This window comes from Vulpes lagopus, chromosome 19, assembly GCF_018345385.1.
Source record: "Vulpes lagopus strain Blue_001 chromosome 19, ASM1834538v1, whole genome shotgun sequence".
Taxonomy (NCBI): domain Eukaryota; kingdom Metazoa; phylum Chordata; class Mammalia; order Carnivora; family Canidae; genus Vulpes; species Vulpes lagopus.
Window position 1 is genome coordinate 52,381,168 of NC_054842.1, and position 24,852 is coordinate 52,406,019.

Sequence of the window (24,852 nt, forward strand, 5' to 3'; positions counted from 1 at the left end):
TCATTCATTCATTCATTCATTCATTTATTTATTTTTCTGGCTCTTCTAATTTACATGTGACTTTGGGTTGGTCACTTCATTTGCGGGTTTATATTCTTTAACTGTAAAATGAGAGGGATAGAATATATAGTCTCTGAAGTCTCTTTCGTGGTAGAAGATTAGCTTACCAGTCTTGAATGAAGAAGAGTATATATAATATTCTGATTGAAGGGGAGGGAAGGGGGAGATCTCAGGATAAACTTTAAGTTATGATTAAATTCTTCACATTAAATTAATTATCCTGATTTGGAATCTCCACCTTTTCTACATGCAAGGACAATGATAACTAAATATAGCTTAGGTGTTACCATCTAAGACATGCTCTTCTTTCTTTCTGTCGCTAGTTTATTTGTGTGAAGTACCGACTGTGTCTGGCACTGTGTTGCTTCTTGGAGACCCTCGGTGATTGATAACCATTAAGGTTTCTGAATCCATGGAGCTTATAGTCCAGTGAGGGAAAATAGCAATTATGGAGTCACATAAAAAAATATAAACTTTCAGTGGTGATAAATATCACGGATGAGATATGCATAGTACTTTACATAGCATATAATAGGGGGTGGGGATTTGATTTACAACAGTTAGGCAGACTTTCCTAAAGAAATGAGGATAAATAGAAATCAGTGAAAGAAGGAAGAAGAACATTAGAGACAGAGGAAGCATCATCAGCAGAGGTCCCTGGATGGGAGAGAGACTGATATGAACAGTAACTGGAAGATGGTCAGAGTAGCTGGAATGGAGAGGAGGGGGGAACACAGTCTGAGTTGGGGCCAGAGAAGCCGAGAGGGGCTAGATTCTGTAGGGCCTTGTAAACCTGGTTAAGGATTTTGGTCTCTATCTTAAGAATAACAGGATGCCTTTGAAGTGTTTTAATCTGATTGGTGACATGATCAGATTAGTGTTTTGAAAAGATCACTCCAGCTGCAGTGTGGAAAACAGATTGCGGGATAAGAGTGGATGTGGAGAACCAGATTAGTAGCACAGTAGTCTAGGAGAGATGTAAGAGTAGTTCAAACCAGGGCTGGATTTGAGATATATTTATGTATTTAATGATGGATTCCATTTGGCAAGAAGGATGAAGATACTAAGGATAATCAGGAGTTTTCTGGTTTGTATCATTAGAATGATGGTTTTGTGTTTTTTGTTTGTTTGTTTTCTTGTTTTACTGACCAGTGGTTATCCTGGAGGAGACCATGATATGACAGGAGATCATAAGTTTGCTTTGGACGTTCAAAAAGTGAAGTAAAGTAGGCAAGAGGATATGTAGGAGTGTTCTTGCCTAGAGTGTTGGGTTTTTAATTCCTGTTTATCTTGAACTCTTTAGATATTTTGCTTGGAATTTGATAACTGTAGAGACCTATAAAGGAGAGGCTGTAGTGACCAAAGCAATATTTCCCATATGGAAAGATTAAATGACAGTGACTGCTGAATCTGACCCATGGGCCATCACAAAGATAAATACTGTGTGCCATAGATTGCTTTGGGGGCTGTTAAAATGTGTCTGGCACTATTATGGTTATTAGAGATTGTGAAGATGAATACGACATGGAAACTTTCATCTAGTTTGACAGTTGGACACACAAATAGATGATAACAATGTCATGTGAGTGCTGGACAGAGAGATGCCCACTTTACTAGAGGAGCATATCAGAGAGCAGCTTAACCCAAAATGAGTCAGTTAAAGGATATTTTTTAAAGGTGTTCATACCTAAGCCATCTGAAAGCACAGAACATGGAAGAGGAAGTAAGAAGGAGAGGGGAAAAGGAGAAAGACTTAAGCAAGAGGGATCGTAGATTTTTGGGGAATTATTTTTATTCCCTCCTTTTGGGTGAAATTACCATTTTATTGTCAGACAAAATACAGAAGGTGCATTCTGGAAACAAGAGGGTGACATTTAGCTTTGTTCTTCCTTTTTTGTTTCTCTCTCTTCCCCTTCCTTTCTAAACCTTTCCTCTTTTTTTCTTAATAGATAGTATACTTATATAGTTCAAAACTAAACATTATATAATGGTATACACCTACATTAAAGAGTTTCTTCCACCTTCTCTCTTATCCACTCAATTCCTATCCTCACCCCAACCCCCAGAAATCCAATTCACCACGTTTATTAGTTTCTTACACATCCTTCTAGGATTTAAGAAAGTTATAAGCAAATGTAAATATATACATTTAAACTTATTTTTCCTTTTGAGATCATTGTGACTAAAATAAATTTTAGCAGAGGTTATAAAGAGGCAATGCCAGAGGAGTTTTGAGTTGAACAGTTTTAAATCTGAGAGGCAGCACTAAGGAGAATGGGTTGAAGGTTGAAAGACCATTTAGAAGTTTTATCTTAAGTACTGTTGAAGCTTTAGTTAAGGTAGTGGTAATAGAGAATAAGATAAGTAAAAATAAGTAAAGAATACCATCCAACTGGATCTTGATCTGACTTGGATTCAGGAACTAACTGGTTATTTAATACTAAACAGAAGTGTGGAGACTCTAAGGGTTGTGTTTGGATAAGTTGTGTGAACGAATGACACATGGAAAGAAGAATGTAAATCATTGGGGCTTATCCATGAAATGGGAAAGAAGCTAATACAGAAGCCAGGTTATACAGCACAATGGTTAGTAGCTCATACACTAGAGTTTTGTAGACCTGATTTTATTTTTTTATTTTTTAAAAAGATGTTATTTGCCACAGAGAGAGAGCACAAGCAGGTGGAGTGGCAGGGAGAGGGAGAAGCAGGCTCCCTGCTGAGCAAAGAACCCAATGAGGGACTGGTTCTCAGGAGCCTAGGATCATGACCTGAGTTGTAGGCAGATGCACGCAGCTGACTGAGCCACCCAGGCAACCGTAGACCTGATTTTAAATCCAGCTCTTCCATTTACTGGCTATGTGATCCTGGGCAAGTCACTTAATCTAAGTTTGAGGGTTTTTTACCTGTAAAATGACCATGATGAACACAACTACCTCTTGGGATTGCATGAGGATTAGAGGAGATAATGTATAAGGAAAGCTTTATATCCAGGCCTCACGGAGAAAGGATGATCATAGATTGGGAGGTCATTTGACCATATGAAGTGAGTGAAGGTAGAAAACAAGAGGGTGGTTAAGTCAAAGTAGAAAAGATCATGAACTAGTTATCTGGTTATTTTGGTAATCTGCCAGTAGTTGACTTGAAAATGCCACGTTGAGTTCTTTGGACCTCAGTTTGTCTGTCTATAGCATAATAATGTTAGACTAAGTGATTGTTGAAGTACTTTTAACTCTGTTCTTTGATACCATAACTAGCTGTCTTTGAATTCTAAAACCATATCATCTATGTTAGAGGTTTCAGAATAAAAACTACTGTTCCTTCAGATGCTATTAATTTCTTGACTTGGATTATGACAACACTCATAGTTTTACCTCTGTTATACATTTAAGTTTGTTTTTATGTGGCTGCTTTCTGAAATAATTTTGTTGTTTTGGCCATAAAAGTACACATTTTCCTTCTCTTTTCTTTTTCTTCTTCTTCTTTTTTTTCAATAACCACCTTGTAAAAAGACTATTGTTTGCCTTGGCCCTTTTAATCTGCCCATGAGGAATTCAAGCCGAATGATAGGGAGCTGTGAAAATCCAGTTAGTGTGAGCTGTAATCTTTTTTGCTGGCTTTAAATAGTTAGAGTACCATGCAGACACCCTGCAGATAACTGAATCAAAACATAAAGTGATCACCTAAACATGGATTATGCCTTTGCTGTTACAGAACTACAGTAGAAATCGCTAATAACCATTTACTTCTCAAAAAAATACTTGATCGTGATCCCAAATAAAATCAGGGTTAGATATTAAAAGCTCTCTTTCGCAGGTAGGCACCCTGGTGTTTGGGAAAAGCGTTGATTTCTGAGAGTTTGTTATCATCCAGTATTTGTGATGTCTTCTATTATAGAATTAGGAAAACATCTTTATAGAAAGAGAATATTTATAATCCTCTAATCTTTCAGTTGTCTTCTACTTCAGATATTGCTCAAGGAAAACAAACTTAATATAATCAGGCTTTTTGAACTATAATAAAACACAAGAACAAAGTATGTTGCCTCTCTTTTTTTCTTATAAAAGAAACTGGTTTCACTAATGCAGTTTATTGAATTTAGGTAGCAAAATATTCTCTAATAACTTTGTCAAGTGGAGGTCTATTATTCTAGGTTTACTGGCTGCCTTTTTTTTTTTTAAGTTAAAAGATGGATCTCTCATCCATTAGATTCTGCATTAGAGCGATGAGAAACACTGTGTGCAGTATGCCGATGCTGCCTCCTAATTTTATTAGCTTTCCATTTTCTAATACTGCTGTTGATAATATTCTGGTGAAGTTTATAAAATAAAATAGGCTATTTGTTGAAACCAATATCCTAGTGTTGCTGGCATGATTCATGCTATATTAGGAGTTCATAAGTCATTAGTAATCTTTTATGTTCAGTGTATTATCCTGAGCAGCAAACTTGCACTCCTTTGTTTTGAAAGATTCATAGGGTCTATTCCAGGACAAAGGTTTCATAAAGTGGATGCCTTCCCTATGCTTATCACTTTGCCTTAGGCAATTTATAGAGCTCAACATGCCAGGTTTTCAAAATAGAGGAGCCCACTTTTTATCAAAAATATAGATTCTGAGACTGTGGTTGCCAGTCCACATTCTCAACACTTAGTTTTTCTTTAAACTTTTCATTATAGATACCATAAGACCTAAAAGAAAGTGAGAGATTGGTGTGACGAACCCGATTTATCCATCTTTTCTTCCAACAATTTGTTTTAGGTATGCTGTGTACAAATAGTTTTGAAAAACTATTATTACTATTATTTTTTAGATTGAGGTATAATTGATGTATCACATTCTATTAGTTTTAGGTGTACAACATAATGATTTGATATTTATGTATCCTGCAAAATGATCACCACACTAAGTCTAGTTGCCTTCCATAGTAAAATAAGCTATTATATTGCCTAAGATATTATTATTATGTTGCTGAATGTCTCCATGAAAGTTCTAAAAGCCATTGCCATTTCAGTGGAGTAATGAGTTTGGGTATGTGGTTAGATTAATAGTATTATTAAGAGGAACATTATAAATTAGATTTTTAAAGAGCAGTTATAATACTCTCATTTGCATACAGTATACTGTGTATGTTGTGTAAAACATTCTGACCAACAGATATTAGTGGGGGAGTATCCAGGCATTTGCTAATAATGATAGCATTACTTCTCACTCATTTAGCTTCCATTTTCTCACTTGTAACTATATTTGTCTCTATCCTTTCCAAGCTGGGTACTCCTATAGTCATGCCAAATGTAAGGCTCAAACTTGTGGCCCCGAGATCAATAGTCGCATGCTCTACCATCCTATAGTCACATCTTAAAAAGTTAATAAGTTTGTCATTATCACCAGCTGTACCCACCCCATGAAATCTTGTTAGCATATATTCCTTTCTCTGTCTACCACCATCTTTTTTATTTATCTGCACTGATACCTGAATGAAGTGATATTTCCACTGATACGGCCCAAGCCAGTTCCGTTTTCCACCAGCTTAGTGTCTTAGTGGGACTTCTTTCTTTCTTTCACTTTTGCCCTCCCTCCAAACTATTATCTACACAGCAACCAGAGAGATCTCTTAAAAATATTAGTCATACTCCTTCACCTCTCTGCTTAAAATGCTCAGTGACTTCTTACTGTATTTCTTACCTTGAAATCAAGGTTTGGCAAGCTCATGTACTCCAGCTTATCTCCTACCACTCATTATGCTCTAGCTGCACTTTTTTTCCATCTTCCAGATCTTTGCCGTCGCTGTGCCTCTGTCTGGAATGCTTTCTCTAGGATCTTTGTGTATGGCTTCTCATTCTCATTATTTAGGTCCTTGGTTCAAGTATAAACTTTTTAAAGAGGCTTTTCCTCAACACCCAATGTAAATTAACCATCCCCCACTTCATTACTCTATGCCAGATTTATATACTTCTGAGTATGTATCACAATGTGTAACCCATCTTAGTAGTACTCCCACCAGAATGTCACTTTCAGAGGGGCAGGATCCTTGTACCCGGCTCTGTTCCCAGAGCCTGACACCTAAAAGGTGCTGAAGTAAGAGTTATGCCTAAGTGAGTTAACTGATTGTTACTTCAGTTTAAGCTCAGGTTTTTTCAGTGGGTTATCTATAACTTTAATTATTTTAAATGAATTTTTAATTAAAATTATTAGTATAGGTGTATGCTTCATAATAATTATTTTTTAAATTTAGAATACATTAAGTGAAAACTCTACTTCACTCTGCTCCATACTGCCATGTCATCTTGCTCTTCAGAATTAGCCATTGTTTACATTTGCATGCATGATTTGGGGTTTGTGTACTTTCATTTATTCATGACAATAATATACAAGGTATTACACGAATGAAATTATGCTATATAGACTTGTGCAAATTTGTTTTTATTGTGGCAACTTGAGTACTAAGACCTAATATTTTCAGTTGTAAAATTATAAAATTTCTTGCTTTAAGGAGTAGATATTAAATCCATATTCTAAAGTTAAAACCTTTCTTATTTCTTCTGTATAAAAGTAGTTGAACTGTAAAGTTTTAGAAGGAAATTGCCAAGGCTACTGTAGCAATGCGGATGAGATATAAGGCAGATCATCAGAATTGGAGTTTTCCTCAGTTTACATTAGAACAACTGTAATTGATTTTAAAATTTGAAAGTTGTTTTCAAATTTCCCTTACATCAAAAACACTACCAGTTGCAGTATGTTAAGTGGTAACTACTAAATCATAAATGATCTGGCCTATCTCATAAACCTTTAACTGGAACTTTAAGTATAATATTTCTATAAATAAGCTGTGAAAGCCTATGTATGGTCTATACAATATGACAGGTGGTCAGACAATTTGAGAGAAGAATATCAAAACTAACAGTTTTTAAAACTGAAAAATAAGACATGTTTTCTATTTTTTTTTTAAGATTTATGTATTTATTCATGAGAGATACAGACTGAGAGGGAGAGAGGCAGACACACAGGCAGACACACAGGAGAAGCAGGCTCCATGCAGGGAGCCTGATGGGGGACCCGATCCCGGATCCCAGGATCATGACCTGAACTGAAGGCAGGCGCCCAACCGCTGAGCCACCCAGGTGCCCCAACATGTTTTCTATCTTTTTTTTTTTTATTTTATGGTAGTCACACACACACACACACAGAGAGAGAGAGAGAGAGAGAGAGAGATAGGCAGAGGGAGAAGCAGGCTCCATGCACCGGGAGCCCGACGTGGGATTCGATCCGGGGTCTCCAGGATCGTGCTCTGGGCCAAAGGCAGGCACCAAACCGCTGCGCCACCCAGGGATCCCACATGTTTTCTACCTTAAAGAGAATTTAAGAAGTATCTTCTCTGAGTTATTAGTAAATGTTTTCAAAGATTGTGATAATAGGAATAAAAAAACTTTTTTTTTTAAACCAGGTAATTCGCCTGTGATATATTTTCTTCCTTTTCCTTGACCTAGAGGAAAAAGATCAAGATTTCCCCAACATTTGTATTTGAATCTCTTTCAGATTATGTTTTTATAAACTATCAATCTTGATACTTTTTTCCACCTCTTTACTTTTTCCCTTTACAAAACCCATCTTTTGTTTCTCTTGATAATGATGCTGGGCTCCCAATGCCTCAGTACTAAAAGAAATGTTATTGACTGTCATGTTAGATATATGGCAACAGAGACCTAGTCTCTGTTTTTTTTTTTACATTTTTCTTTTTTTACATTTTTTCTTTTTTACATTTTTTTTACATTTTTCTTTACAAATGAGAAATGAGAAATGAGAAATGAGAAAACTGAGGCTACCAGAGGTTAAATGATGTATTTTTCCAAGGTAGCTATCAAAGTGAGATTTTGTAAGTTAATAGATATATAGTTGGATAAATAACTTTTCTCTTATTGAAGTACATGTTTTGTACTTAGACATTTTGTATCTCTCCACTGTGACTAACTCCAATATATATTTAAAAATGTGTTAATAAATATGGGCATTTTTCTGGGATTTTAAGATTCAGTGAACCTGCTGCCTCTTGATAACTCATTAAAGTCCATTCCTCTACCTGTGACTGGCTATTCCAGTTACTGCTGTCCAGAATTAAAGAGTTTGCTGTTCTTGTTAAAAAGAAAGACTTGCATCCCTTTGGGCTTAGACACAATTAGAAGGTATAGGACAGATGAAAGATAAGTATCACAGATACATTAGTGACTTCTTGGGGTTTTCTCACAGATATAACCAAAAAGAATTGTGGGAGAAAGAAAATCTTATACTTAACAGGAAAAAAAATTTAGGGAGATTGAAGTGTGAATACATTCTAATGGTCCTTAAAAATATTTTTTATAGGGATCCCTGGGTGGCGCAGCGGTTTGGCGCCTGCCTTCGCCCCAGGGCGCGATCCTGAAGACCCGGGATCGAATCCCACATCGGGCTCCCGGTGCATGGAGCCTGCTTCTCCCTCTGCCTGTGTCTCTGCCTCATTCTCTCTCTCTCTCTCTCTCTCTCTGTGACTATCATAAATAAATAAATTAAAAAATATATTTTTTTATATAAACTAAAATTAAACACTAAAAATAACACCTGGAGAGAATGTTAATTACCTCTAGAATAAGGACTGCTTGATATTCTTTTATCAGTTAGGGACCAGTCAGGAAGGTGAAACCACACTAGTTATCTTAATAGAATTTTTTATAGAGAGTTGGTTAAATAGGTATGGGAGGTTGATGCAAAAGGGGGAACACTGAGATAGCAGAGATAGTATTAGAAGAATCCAGTACTGCCCCTGGGGAAACAAAGAAAAGAGGTTGGGTGCTCTCTTCAGCAGCACATATACTAAAATTGGAACAGTACAGAGAAGGTTATAGCATGGACCCTGCACAAGGATGACGTGCAGATTCATGACACATTCCATTTTTTTTTCCCAGGATCTTTAGGAGGGGGAGAAAGAGGTTGGAATTATTAGGATTTAGGATCTCAGAGAAAGGCAGAGCATTGACCCAGACCTTCAAAGAGCGAGTGTTACTTTACTAGTATTACTTTACTAGTATTGGTACTTCAGGGGCTGGTGGGATGGATTCCACAGAGCTAAGAGCTGAACTTTTGGAAGGGGATGCTGCTTGGCTGCTGCTGGTGGCTGGCCTCTGAGGGAGTGTGATGGGTCTGGTTCTGGGAGAAGAAAACAAGGACAATAGAAATCGGAACCAATTCTACTAAGGAGTTCTTTCTCTAGAGTAAAGGGTTGTTACCAGGGCAGCCCTGATAGGAGCACCAAGTAAAACAGGGAAACCCTCCTCACTTTCTGGAACGATTCAACTTCCTTCCAACACCTCTGCCTAGCAGAACCTAACAGGGAGCTAGCTGGCAAAGGAAAAATGCCATTTACAGAGTTCTATAATAGATACACAGCAGAGGCAACTGCTTAATAGCTAGCATAACCGTTCATTGCCATTTTCATCCGTTTATACTAAAAACTTTCCATTTCTCTTCACTGAAGTGCTAATAGTTGTTTATATCCATTGGTTCCTACTGTTGTTCAAGAGATAACAAATAACTTGAATGTCTGAGATTATCAGTGAGCTCTTTCTCAATCTGTGTGCCCTAAGACTGGTGTTATGTAAGGTTATGTATGCTTTTGCCTACATTGGTAACATCATCATGTAACATGTGGTTCAGTGTCCTCTTTCTATAGTTCTGAGTCTTGAGTTAACTTTCCTCTGCACATTTTCACTGCAATAACCTTTTTTTTGCTCTTTTACTTTCCTTCCCTTTTCTGTACCCACCTGGAGTTTCCTCCTGGACTGGCTCATAACAGGATTGATTTGTACCTTGTGCATACTGGAACCAAAAATGATGGGTTAAAATGTGTATACTAGTAATTAAGAGCCTTTTAGCATTTTGTGTAAGGGAACTTAAGATTGAAGGATATTTTCTATATACCATTGTTTTTCAGGTTTTTTTTTTTCATTATTGTGCCCCTAAGGAGAAAAATAAATTTTAAATCAACTTAATCAATTTTCACTTAATTTAATGAGTGAGAGATTAACAAAATTAAATACTAAGAAATAAGATTCCTGAGTTGAGTTGAGCTCTGGAAAGCCACAAACCATTTTAATATCTAAAAATTTGTCTGCTCTTCCCCCTCCAATTGAGAATTCAGAATATATCTATATAATATACATGCTGTATATTAAGAGATTGGGTTCTAGTACAAACTCAGTTCCTAAATACAAACTCATTTACCAAATAAGGGTCTCCTTGTCTTCCTTTCCTCCTCCTGTCCCTAAAGTAGATCAGTGGCTTTCAGACTTTTCTTATCCCTCCTTTAATCCCTGGCTTCCTCTTTCCTTTCTGTTCTTTCCTTTTTTCTCCTTTACTTGCTCCATTTTTCCCCCTTGGCTGGGGTGAGTGGATGGATTGAGATCCTTTTACTCTCTTGCCGCACATGCAAAGATAGTTTGGAAACCATTTAGTCTATGATCATATCATATAATTCAATAAATTGAAAGGCAACTTGGAAAGCATTGGAGAGAAATATGGGCTAGGTTTCTGGACCCGGGTTCAGAAACTTTTTTCCATAAAGATCCAGATAGTAAATATTTTTTGGCTTCGTGGGCTTATAGTGTCTGTCAAAACTACTCAGCTCTGTGGTTGTAATGTGAAAAGCAGCCACAGACAATAAATAAATGAATAGGCATGTCTTCGTTGCAGTAAATTCTACTTACAAAAGCAGGTAGTGGGGCCAAGTTAACGTAAGGACTATAGGTTGTTGTCTCCTGGCCTAACATGCCAAAGCCTTCTGAATAGAATAGTGTCCTTCCAGATGAGGTGCAACACTTTTGGTTACACCCTCCATAATTTATATAGTTTTTAGCATATGTCTATAATTTCCTAGTTTATTGAAAAATTTAACAGATGTACTACTGTATGAATCTATTATGTTGCCATTTTTAAGAGTAGCATACTTTGCATTGTATAGATACATACTAACCTATTTAATAATTCTGTGTCTTCGGACATGTAAGCTGTTTTCATTTATTATTGAAATAATGGATATTCTTGTACATAAATATGGTACATATACATATATGTATAGATACATGTTCATATATATGTACATACATGCAGAAATATTTTGTATATAAATATCTTTGTGTGTATTTTTTATATTTCTGTAGAGTAATTTCCTAGAAGAGAACTTGATGGGTCAAAGAATATTGATTTTTATGAGGTTAACACACATTGTCATTTTGTGCCTTGAGAAGGTAGTATGAATTCCCCTTTCTTCTCTCACCCCTAGCAGTGATTAAGTGTCTTTTAATATACCAAAAAATATTATTACCCTAGCCGAAAATTTATTGACTAAATCAATAAAGTAATTAGAAGTGCAGTTAGTATAATATGGTACTTATTTCCATGAACAATGGAAAATTTACTTTGTTATTTCTGAATACAATACCCTTTCTATAGGGAATTTAATGATGCTCTTTCTTAACTATTACTAAAAGGGATGGATACTGACAGATCTGATGAAAGGATGGCTGAGCACCCAGGAAGTAAGTCTTCTGGTGCTTCAGTGAAGCCATTTCAGACCTACTTATTGTTGTGTTATAACAAAGCACAGACAGATGTTCATACATTTGTTCATCAGCTATCCCAAGAAGCTAATTCCATTCTCAGAGCTCTATTTATATGAAGTTCAAGTAAACCATTAGGAACTGTATACTTTGTATCTGGATGGCTTTAGCTTCTTATATTCTGAAGTTAATGGGTAGGGGTGATCCTCTCTTTTTAGATCATATGCCATGACTTTTCCCTCATAGTATCTCAATTCTGATATCACTATTGATAAAATTCCTGGAAAAAAATTATTGAGTTAACATCATCTCAGGAATGGGATGCCTAAAACACCAGGTTATAGGATTTGTCAAATTAACATCAGATGAAAACGTTTTAATACTGAAAATAGTAAAACCTGGGCTTTTAAAATTATTTTTGTGTTTTCCAAATAGTTTTATAAGTTCCAGATTTCTAAATAGAGTAAATAGGGACACCTGGGTGGCTCAGTGGTTGGGCACCTGCCTTTGGCTCAGGTCGTGATTCTGGGATGTTCTGCCTGTGTGTCTCTGCCTCTCTCGCAACCTGTGTCTTTCATGAATGAATAAATAAATCTTTAAAAAAATAAAAAATAAATATAGTAAATAATGCTTTAGGACTATGTGATATATGTATATATTTTTAAAGGGTAGCTTTTCTTTGCTTACTAAATGCGAAGTTTTTGTGTTTTTTTGTTTTTGTTTTCTGCTGCTGTCAGGTTTGAAGGAGGTAAGTTCCTGGCTGGAACTGAAAGTACTGAAGAGGAATTAATATGCCAAATTAAGATTTTTTTTGCAGCTCTTTATTTGAGATAATTTCAAACTTACAAATACGTTCCAAGAAAAGAACTCTCATGTACACTTTATCCAGATTCACCAGTTGTTTACATTTTTACTTCATTTGCTTTATCAAATTCTCTATCTCTCAACGTGCTTTTTTCCTGAATCATTTGATAGTAGGTGGCAAGCATCAGTCCCTTTATGCCTAAATATTTTTGTATGTATTCCATAAGAATTTTTGTTTTTTACATCGCCACAGTACGGTAATAATCAATATCAAGAAATTTAACATTGATAGAGTATCTGATCCACAGATCAGATACTCTACTCTTTGTTCATAGTCCTGGTTACATCATGTAACTTCCTATTTGCATGTCAACTACCCATGCCCTCCATCAAAGACCCCATCCAGCCCAGAGTCATGTACTACACTGGGTTGTCACGACAGTGTCCTTAGTTTCCTTTAACGTAGAATAGTTTCTCTGCTTTTCTTTGTCTTTCATGATCTTGACATTTTTAAAGCTGTATAGGCCACTTGTTTGATAGAATGTCCTTCAATTTGGGTTTTCTAATGTCTCCTACTAATTAGATTCAGGAATACCACAGAGGTAATGTTGTGTCCTTCTCAGCACTGTGTCAGGACTCCCAGGATGGTGGTGTGTTCCGTTATTGGTGATAGTAACTTGATCTGGCATCATGAAGAGAACTGTTACAGTGGTCGGATTTCCAAGGCACACATTCTTTGCCTGGATAAATTATTTGTTATATTTTCTCTCTCTGTATTACCTGTTCCACATTTGGGGAACAAAACAAAATAAAATTGGCTTTTTGTTTAGTATTGGTGAAAAAATTAAATTAAAAAAATAATAGATTTGTATCATTCTACTTATGTCAGTTTCAGGGGGGTTCATTTAAACTTGGATTTGTTTGAGATTCCTTATAGTTTGTTTATAGACTGTATTGGTAGATGATACTGTATTTTGTAACTTACCTAAGGAGTTGTTATGACGTGGAATTTTAATCTTTTTAGTTTCATGTTTTAATGCTTTCTTCCTTTTCTCATGTAGTGCTGAGCCCTGTTTGTATTCACGTTTGTATATTATCCCCATTGTTTCTAGCCCCGTACCAAATCACATCTAGAATATGCCATTATTTATACACTCTTCTTACATAAATTTTAACTTATAAATGAAACAAATACAAAAGCATGATCTTCCATAAATACGTGGTTTTAAGAATTTTATTTTAAGGTGAGAAAGACTGTCACAGGTCCTTTACTATGCTTTCAGAGAATCCGTTTCTGAAAGATTAAAATGTATCCTTTTCAAGTCCTTGACATAAGAGAATTCCAACCTCCATTAGCAATCTATTCAAGTACTTAACACATTCTAGAAATGCTTTTCTATAGTTGACTTCAATCTGTTATCCTGTTCCTTGTTTATTTGTAATAAAGACGAAGAATAATTAGTTATTCTTATCTAGAAATGGCTTTGAAAAATATTAAATCTCACATCCTGAGTAAATTACTTGCTTTCAAAGATACCATTTTCTAGTTTTCTAATCAGATGTGTGTACCTAACCTGTGGCCATCATGCCACTCTTTAGTTAGAAATCTAGAATTGGATAAGGACCATAGACCTTTTATTTATTGTCCTCAACTTTAATGTTATTAAATTTACAGTATGCTGCATGGTTTTTAATCCAAACAAAAAACCAATAATGCATTATTTCTTTTGAGTAGGAATATTATTGAGATATGCTGACAGTATTGGAGTTTTGTATAAAGTTGAGCTGCAGAAGAAAGTTTGAAAATCAATAGTTTTATATGTCATAATTTAGTTTTTCACTTTACATTTCTCAAATTATTCAAGGGTCTAGTTCTTTATTGTACTTTTAATAAAGAGTTGCTAGTAACTTCAAGCACATAAAAAGTTCCAAGTGAAAGAACAAAGAAAACTAAAAAATAGTAAAATAACACACGGAAAGATGGATTAAAATAAGACCAGAAGAGTGAAGTTGTTTTTTTACTTATTCACTAAAATGTCATTTGTCGTTACTTTCCCTTTTAATATTTTTGAGTTTTAGCACTGATGGTTTAACTCTATATAAATAGAGAGGTAATTGAAAACAAATGTCTGTATGTTTTTGTTTACTATACTTTGGCTTTATGTAATTTTACCAGCATATGTTTACTAAATTCTTAAAATATTTTAGTCTAAAATCTATAGTAGATATGTATGACTTATGTTTATTTTTGGAAGCTATAATATTTTATATATATATATGTATATATACATATATACATATATATATATATATATAAAGATCAGAAGGGATTAGAGAAACAAAATCATGACAAATTCAAATTTTAACACTCAGTTTAAATAAATTAAGGTTAATAAATTTAATCATATCTAGTAAAGTATTCCTGTATCTTTTGACAATTGATTTCATTTTTTTTCTTATCAAGTCGATTTTACATAAATCAGATGTTTAAAATGAAATTATTGACTACAAATGTGTAAAAAAATAAATATATACACATAGCATGCATACATATATATATATATAGAGAGAGAGAGAAGCTTTAGGTTTCTCTATCTAACAATGGTGCTCTAGAGACACATTTAGAAGTGAATTATGACTTGGATTTCAAGGCCTGCCCAATATCCTGAGTTGGTATTCAACTTTAAGAATGAAGTCATGTTTCAGCTTATGTCCGGAGAACAAGGCACACAGTTTTAGATAATCTTTTACTGCTCAGCCTGGTTGGCAATCACTAAATTAAACTGTCATGATGCAGTTTGGTTAAATGATCCACTGATAACCAAGTAATCACAGCACTCTATCTCCATGAAAATCTGGGTTCACTAACTCATGGTTATGTACAGAAATAATGTTTATATGACAATTTTTTTGCTACCAGTGGATATATTTAAAATGTTTAGTTGTTCTTGGACTGACATTTGATGAATTTTGGGTCTGGTACCTCAGTTGGCTGCTTTAAAGGCAACAATGTTGGTTAACTGAATGAATTATATCAAACAATTCAATATAAAATATTGTGGCTTTCCCATTCTTTTTCTTTTAGCACAGTGATTATGACCTTAAAAAAAAAGACGCCTACTGACTCTTGCAAGTGGAAAGGAAAAGATATGAAATCCTTTTCAACATTTCCTTATCTTACTACTTCCGCTGTGATTTTATCATCATCAGAGTAGATGCAGATATTCCCCCTCCAAATTTTTTCTTATCAGTGGGCCCAGCTTCCTATATTGTCCTCAAGTTAGCTTAAACTTACAAGAAACTGTCAGTTTGGTGTCTTTGCAACTACTCTTTATTATTTTCTTGTGACCACAGTTCTCTTATTAATAATGGGTTTGAAGTGATGACCGAAATTTCAGAAACTGTTACAAGAGTTAAGAAAAACATTTGGAATCTACAGAGTTAGTGAAATAACTCTTGATCATCTAAATTTATAATACAAGAACTCATGTAGTAGCATGGTGAAAAGTTTCCTGTTTTATATTTAAGAGTATTTTAATTGAATCTTCATGCATTTAAGTTTCTGCAAACCATTAATTTTGGCATTCTTTTCATGATAAATGCTATGTGTTTAGAAAAATCAATATTAAAATTTAGCTTCAAAGAATTCATGAAGAGAAACATAATGAAATCTTGATATATTATATACAAAAGACAAATCCCTGATCATTTCTTTTTATGCAAATGAATTTGATTTAGACATAATTCCCCAACATCACCATGAATTTCCATCTGTGTAACCCTGATGTTCTTAAGCAGTCTGCAGTTACCTCATGCTCTGGGCTATATTCACTGGGCATGTATGGAAACTGTGACTATCTTAACACTTTAGATGATGATATGAATAACAATTGTTTGTTGATTTTATTCTCTATCTCCCTGGATAACCTGCTGTCTGCAAAGGCTGAATAAGTGGCAGATAGCTTTTGTCATCCCTTATCCAAGCTGTACACTTGTAAGGAAGAGCAGGGATAATCGCCTCAATCTAATTAGGGGTTAAAAGAGGCCATGACTGTGATGTGGCAGTGAGACACCTTACTGTAGCAATCCTGTTTGCATTAGAAAAATAAGGTTGTCATATTGATTATTCAAATTGGCTTATATTGGCCAAGGCTCAATGGCTTGTATTGCAGCTGAAGCAGTTGAAGATCCCAGCTATTCACCGAAGACCTATGCTATAGCATATATTGTATTGTGGCTTGTTTGCTAATTTGGGGTTTTGAGAATGAAGACAGAGTTTAATCAGGCGATTTAAAGGTTAAACTGACCATCAGAAACTGAAATTTAGCGTCCACCTTGTGATAGCAATGATTATGTAAATTCTGAATAAGTGAAGATCTAGTGACATTTCAGGTCTCTAACTGAAGGTATTATATATAAATATAAAAGCATTATTTAGAGCTGTTTTAGTCTGTTGATGATGCATATTTTGGAAAAATATGAAGCGTATTTAGTCAAAAGGATGCAGCTTGTGTTTTCCTGTTTCCATTTTTACTTCTTGTCAACCTGTTCTCTTTTGCTTCACTTGAGGATTCTGGACTTCGGGTATGTTATTACGACAGAAATTGTGGAAAATAGAGATAAACTTGAAAATTTCTTGTACAAATCTTTAATCATTGTTTCTCAAATGTCCTAGTTAACATAAGTCCTGCTAAGTTGCTACACACAGATGGCCTATATTTTGATATACATATCAAATATCTGTAGACATTGGATACTTTTTAATGAAAGCTCCATTAGAGAACCAATTTTTAAAATGAAGAGTTAGTATAATAGTTCCCTGTAGTAGTAGTCAGTTGATTTGCTTTCTGCTTTCTCTTATTGTAAGGATTCATGGGAATTATATTCAACATATTTCAACCAGAGTTGAAAAGTTACTTTGTTGTTGTTGTATGCTCAAATTGTAGCAAGTTTGTTCATCAGTATGAATCTCTTCAAATTGGCTCCTATGTCCTTCACACATAACCCTGTTAGTTTTAAAATGATTTTTTTATATTTGTTTCAGTCTCAGACTGAAATTTTTTGTTTTAGAGCCAGGAATTAACCATAAACCCAAATAACCTTGGCTCCTTTTAGTCAAGAATAATATTTAGAAATCAAAATATGATCCTTCAAGGATAGCATTTCTTTAGGTCAGTGGACAGAACTAGAGAATAAATATACTGTTTCCTTGAATCTAAGATGTCATCAATTGTAATTTTATGTACTACTAAGAAAAAAAAAACACTGCCACTAATTTTAAGATATCGTCTAATGCAAATGTATCCTCATTACAAATATATTAAAATAATATTCAAAATGGACATCTTAAAATCAATAAAATATGGTACACTAAATCATGAATTCATACTATTTTAAATTGAAATTATCACAGAATTTTAACTTAAGGTTTAGTTTATACATATATCTTTTTCTTTTTCAGTGAATGTTCCTAATAACATTAGCAAAATTATTTGCTTTATTTTTTTTTAAGATTTTATTTATTTATTCCTGAGAGACAGGCAGAGACATAGATGGGGGGGGGGGGGGGTGAAGGAAGCAGGCTCCCTGGGGTGGGGGAGGACTGTTGATGCGAGACTCATCCCAGGAGCAGGCCTTGAGCCACAGGCGTCCCACTTACTGGTTATTTGTACATTTTCCCTTGTAAAGTATTTATTCAATATTTTATCTGTTTTTTTAAAAAAGATTGTTTTTGTTACTGTTGTTGAAATTTCTTATATATTTTGTGTTCAGTTCCTTTATTAGACATGTGTTGTGAATATTTCCTCCTAATCTATGGATTGTTAATTTCTTAACATTTTTATATAAATCGTAGTTTTGTAATTTAAATCTTGTATATATTTTATTCTTTTATGTTTACTGCTTGGACTTTTCTTCTTACATGTAAAAGAATCAGTTTGTCAAGTTCTACAAAAACACTTGTTAGTACTTCAGTTGGAATTGCATTGAATCTGTAGATCTGGTGAGAACTCATATCCACAAGATACTATATTTTACCATCCATGGACATAGTATACCTCTTTATTCACTTAGTATTTTTAAAATATCTCAACAAAAAACTTTTTTCTTCTATAAAGGTCTTGCAAGTATTGTAGAATTTATGTCTGTCTACTTTGTATGTTTATTGTATTAATTGCCAGTATCTTTGTCCTGTTTGGGATTTGAATGGGAATTCTGCTAATATTTATAGAATAAGAGAATGAGGATGTAATGAGAATAATTTTCTTTTTGGTTTTTTGTAGATATCATTTCCTATTTGACAAGATTTCCTTCTATTCCTTATTGGATAAGCTTTTTTAGAAATCATTTATATAATTTTTATCAAAATCTTTTGTACATTAATTGAAATCATTTTACAGTTTTCCTCTTTTAATCTAGGAATGTGTGACTAATAACTGATTTTCTATTATTAATCTGTCCTTGCAGTCCTGAGATGAACTCAACTTATTGTATATTATCTCTTTGTATATATTGCTGGATTCATTTGGTTTGTTTATTAATATTTTTTATCTTTGTTCCTGGGTGAGATTTGCATGTAATTGTTCTTTCCTTCTCCAAGTTTAGTATCAAGGTTATACTAGCATTGTCAATGTAATGGAGAACTCTAGTATGGGATATAGATAGTGGGGCAAGTTATGTATGTGTAGGAGCAGGAGACATATGGGAAATCTTTGTGCCTTCCCTCAATTTTGCTATGACCCTAAACCTGCTCTAAAATTAAAGTCTATTAAAAAACGTGATGGTGAATGGTTCATCAGTTTCTATTCTTAGTATGATTCATAGGATTGAAATTATATATTCCTTGAATACTTGGTAGAACTAGCCTATAATACAATTTAGTATTATCATTGTGAGGGGTTTTAAACCATTCAGATTTTATCTTTTTTTTTCTTCATTTTTCTCTATTTAATCTTAAATCAGTTTCTGTAAGATTTTTTTCCTAGAAATTTGTCTGACAAATTCATTTTACCTGAGTTTACAAATTTATTGACATGATACTCTCTTACTGACTTTTAATTTCCATTGCATTGGTAAGTAACTTTATTTCCTCTGCTTTTGAAAATATTGTTTATTGTCTCCCATTCACTTCTCATTTCCTCTTTACTGTCTTTATGAAAAAGGAACAAAAAGATAAATGTTCATGTCTTCTTTGAAGATGATATTTTTGTTTAAGTAGTGTTACTGTCATCAGTGATGAGGAGTGAGAAATGAATAAGGAATAATTTCTTTCTTTTTACACCTTCCTGAGTATTCTACTTGATGGTGAGAGTTTTAAGTAAAAAGTAAAAATGCTAAGGGGATTAATTCTTTAAGGACAAGACCTCTTTGATTGTATGTTCCCAGCTAGTTGTTACTGATTTTGTTTCTTGGTCAGTATCATTGTATAGAAAGTGCCAAATGTGATTAATAAAAGTTTATTAGGCTTAAGTTTATCACACTTGGTGCATTTGGGCCTTCTGTGAAATACATGATGGAATATATAGGATCATAGTGGTTGGTGAGAAAAAAATAGGGATACTCTTAACAGTATCCCTTAACCACCCATTCAACAAAGAAATTTCCCCATAAAAAATGCCAGTAATACTTCATTAAGAAAAATCAAGAAAGTAAGCTACTTTTGCTAACATTGCAGAGCCCAAAATGCTAGAGGACTAATTAAAAACCAACATGATATACACTTATACAATATAGTGAATAATTCCATCACCATAAATGTTTTCACTTCCCCTTATGTAGTCCATCTTTCCCTCTACCTCAGCCTTAGATGACTGCTAATAATTATTCACTATAAAATAGTTTATATTTTCTAAAATTTTATATAAGTAGAATCACAGTATACATTATGTACTCTTTTGTGTTTGGTTTTTTTCACTCAACATTATGGTTTTGTGATTTATCCATGATGTTGCATCTGTTTCAGCAGTTAGCTCCTTTTGAATGAAGAGTAATGTACTTTTGTATAAATAGATCACATTTTGTTTTTACTGTCATCTGTTAACAGATATTTGAGTTGTTTTCTGTTTGGGATGTTACTAAAGCTGTTATGAGCATTCATACAATCTTCTTCAGGTGAACCTGTGTTTTCTTTACTTGGAAAGTGAACAACTGGCTTGTTTGGAAGGTTTAGATTTAACTTGTAAGAACCTGCCAAATGGTTTTCTGAAGGGGTTGTATTATTTTACATTTATATGACTGGTATATGAGATTTGAAGTTTCTCCAGATCCTTACCAACAATTGGTATTGCTATTCTTTTTAATTTTAGACTTTGTAGTGGATTTGTAGATGCATGCTGCTGTGGTTTTAATTTTCCTTTCCCTGATGTCAAATAATGTTGAGTATCTTATCTTTCTTTATTGGCCATTGTGTGTCTACTTTTGTGTTGAGTCTGGTCAAATTTTTCTTCTGTTTTTAAAGTTTTACTGAAGTATAATTAATGTTTGGTAAACTACACATATTTTAAAGTATCCAACTTGATATTTTTCGATTTATGTATATACCTGCGATACCATCACCACGATCAAGATAGCAAACCTGTCCTTCCTAACCAAAGGCTTAGTCAGGCTCCATTATAATACTTCTTCCCTCTCTCCTTGCTCTTTCCCCACAAGCATCTGTTTAGTATAATTGTAGATGAGTTTATATTTTCTAGAACTTTATATAAATGTAATAATACGGTATGTATTCTTTTTGCCTGATTTCTTTCAGCAAATTATTCAAATACTGCATCTACATTGTTGCATATATTTTTATTTCTGAATAGTATGCCATTGTATGTTTATGAAACAGTTTGTTATCCCAGTTACCTATTAATGGAAATTTATGTTGTTTTCAAGTTTTGACTATTATAAAACAACCTGCTATGAAAATTTGTGTTCAGGATGGACATACTTTTCTTTTTGGCAGTAGAAAGGCTGGATCATATGGTAGGTTTATGCTTAACTTAATTGCCAGACTGTTTCCTATGTGGTTGTACCATTATACCATGTTGCCAGCAGTGTGTTAGCGTACCAGTAGAGTTATTCCTAATCAATACCGCCTTATGTTACTCTTTTATTTTAGACATTCTGATAGATGTGAAGTGGATCATTATGGCTTTAATATACATTTTCCTGATAACTGATGGTGTTGAGGATGTTTTCAATGTTATTTGCCACCTATATGTATTTCTTAGTGAAATATCTGTCTACATCCTTTGATTATTTTTGTGTTGTATTGTTTCCTTATTATTAAGTTTGGAGAGTTTTTATATGTTCTAGATACAGGTACTGTATCAGATGTATGCTATAGCTTTTCCTTCATTCACTAGGAGTGGCTTTTGAAGACAAAAGTCTTTAATCTTTTAAAAAAGTGTGGAGGGGAGAGGCAGAGGGAGACGGGAGAAAGTCTTAAGCAGACTGTGCTGAGTGCGGAGCCCCAGGTGGGCCTTCATCTCCTGACCCTGACTGAGATCATGACCTGAGCCAAAACCAAGAGCCAGATACTTAACCAACTGTACCACTCAGTCCTCCCCAAAAGTGTTTGATTTTGGTGAAGTATTGTTTATTAATTTATTCTTTCATAGCCATGCCTTTGGTACTGCAAATTATATATATATAATATATATTATGTGTATATATATATATTATATATATATATTTCTAAAAAAAAAAAACTGTCAGCAAACTAGGACTAGAAGGATGTTTCCTCAACCTGACAAGAGGCATTTACCAAAATCCACCAGCTAACATCACACAAATTGGCATTTGTGTGATGACAATCGTACTGTTTGTAATGAAGACAGTTTTATTTCTTTCCAATCTGGATGTCATTTATTTCTTTTCTTGCCTGACTGCTCAGACTAGAACCTCCAGAAATCAACATTGAATAGAAGTGGAAAGTTTGGATATCCGTGTCTTTGTTCCTGATATTAGTCAGATAGTAATCTTTTTCACCAATTTGTGTGATGTTAGCTGGTGGATTTTGGTAAATGCCTCTTGTCAGGTTGAAGAAACATCCTTCTAGTCCTCGTTTGCTGACAGTTTTTTTTTTTTTTTTTTTTTTTAGAAATACGTGTTCGGTTTTGTAAAATGCTTTGTGACTGTTGAGATGATCTTTTCTCTCATTTAATTGTTAATGTGGTGAATTACATTGATTTTCAAATGTAAAACATTTTTGTATTTCTTGTAGAAAATTCCACTTGGTTATGGTCTGTTATCCTTTCTATATGTATTGTTGCACTTAATATGCTAAAATTATATTTAGAATTTTTACATTTGTTTTCATGAAGCATGTTGGTCTGCAGTTTTATTTTCTCATAATACCCTTGACTATATTTGGCATCAGGGTAATGCTAGCCTCAGAGAATTACTTGGGAAGTATTATTTCTTAATTCTCTGGAAGAGTTTGTGTAGAATTGATATTCTTTCCTTCTTAAATGTTTGATTAAATTCAGTAGTGAAAAAATTTAGCCTGTGTTTTTCTTTACAGAAAGGTTTTTAACTAAAAATTAAATTTCTTTAATGGAGAAATCAGTAAACAAATTAGAGAAATTACTGTTATTCAGGTTCTCTGTTTCTTCTTGAGTGCTGTGATAGTTTTGTCTTTCAAGGAATTAGTTCATTTCACCTAAGGTGTTTAATGTATAGACATAAAGCTGTTCATATTCCCTTACTTTATCCTTTTAGTAACTGTAGAATCTAAACTGATGATACTTCTTTTATTCCTGATGTTGATAATTTGTTTCTTATTTCTTTTTTTCTCATCAGTCTGGCTAGAGCTTTATCAGTTTTATTGATTTTCCTCAAAGAACCAGCTCTTAGGTTCATTAATTTCCTCTGTAGTTTTCCTGTTTTCTATTTCATTGCTTTCCATATTGGGCTATATTATTTCCATTTTCCTGCTTTTGTTGGGCTTAATTTGTTCCTTTTTTTTTTTAAAGTTTTTAAGTTATAAGCTGAGGCCATTGCTTTAAGACCCTTCATTTTTTCTCATAGAAGCACTTAGTACTATGTATCTTCTTTAGGAGCATACATAGATTCTGATATGTTGTGTTTTCGTTTTTATTCAATTCAAATAATTTCTAATTTCACTTTGATTTATTCTTTCAGGTTTTTTAAAACGGTGGTATTTTTCAAATACTTTAGGATTTTCTAGATATCTTTTTGTAACTCCTTTCTCATTTACTTTCATTGCCCCAAAGAGCATACTTTATATGATTTGAATCCTTTTAAATTTATTGAGATGTTTGATGGCCCAGAATATGTACTATTTTAATGAATATTTTGAAAGCTGTATATTTTGCTTGTTCTTCTATTGGGCGTTCTGTAAATGTCAATTGGGTCAAGTTGATTCATAGTGTAGTCACCTCTCTTATGTCCTTGCTGATTTTCTACTTGTATTATCATATATTAAGAGAAAAGAATTGAAATTTCCAACCATAAATCTGGATTTATCTGGAAATTTTTGCAATCCTGTCAGTATTTTCAAGCTTTATTCTGGGTTGCAGTTAAGTTCCTTGGAGATAAGTTTGGTCCTCTTAGATCTTGCTATATTATGGTATGGTAGTTCCATCTAGAGTAGTACTCAGTCTAGTGCTAACTATTCTTACAACTGAAGTATGAACTTTATGAATATTCTCACAAGTGCCTTGTGAGTTACGAGTTTTCCCTGTCTGGCTTGTTAGAATGGTGTTCTTTCCCACTTTGTGTGAGCACCAGGTTCTGATCTCTAGTTCTTTGGGATGCTTTGGGATGGTATTTTCTTTTGCCTGTTTTTTTTTTTTTTTAAAGATTTTATTTTTTTAAAGATTTTATTCTTTTGCCTGTTGTACTTTCTTTGCAGGCATGCACTATTTGGTACTTTGCTGACTACACAAAGGGGGGGGATCTCAGCTGATTTTCACAGTTCTGTCTCTGCCACTATCTCCTCCCTTGAATTCTATCCTATGAATTCTAGTTGCCTTAGTGTCCATGGAATATCAGCTCTGACTCCAAATCCGGACGTTGCTAGGGTCCACCTAGGTTCTCCCACCCTGTGCTGTCATCTGTAGCGATTAGCCTCCATTTGTTTGTGTCCTATAACTCAGGAGTCACAGTGTCTTAAAGACCATTTTTAAAAAAACATTTTGGTTATGTTGTTTTTGTGATTGTTTCAGAGAGAAGCATAGAGTGTATTCCCTTTTATTCTTAGAATCTTTTGCCCATTTTGAATTTTATTCTAAACTATGTTTTTTGATGAGTAAAAGCTATTAATTTTGATAAAGTCTAATTTATTAATTTTTCAATCTTGATGTTTGCTTAAACTTCATCTGCCTCAAGGTCACAAGATTTTCTTCTAGTAATTTTATATAAGGTGAACTTTTACATTTATATCCATGATTTATTTTGACTT

The 24,852-nt window shown here is 34.0% G+C and overlaps 1 protein-coding gene and 1 non-coding gene across 2 annotated transcripts in view; both read left to right on the top strand.

Annotated features, from left to right (window-relative positions):
- RSRC1 (arginine and serine rich coiled-coil 1) overlaps window positions 1-24,852 on the top strand; it is a 405,767-nt gene that overhangs the window by 126,907 nt on the left and 254,008 nt on the right. The window lies entirely within an intron of this gene.
- On the top strand, window positions 8,875-8,983 carry LOC121479184. Its single transcript, XR_005984686.1, has one exon. It is a non-coding gene; the product is annotated as a U6 spliceosomal RNA (small nuclear RNA).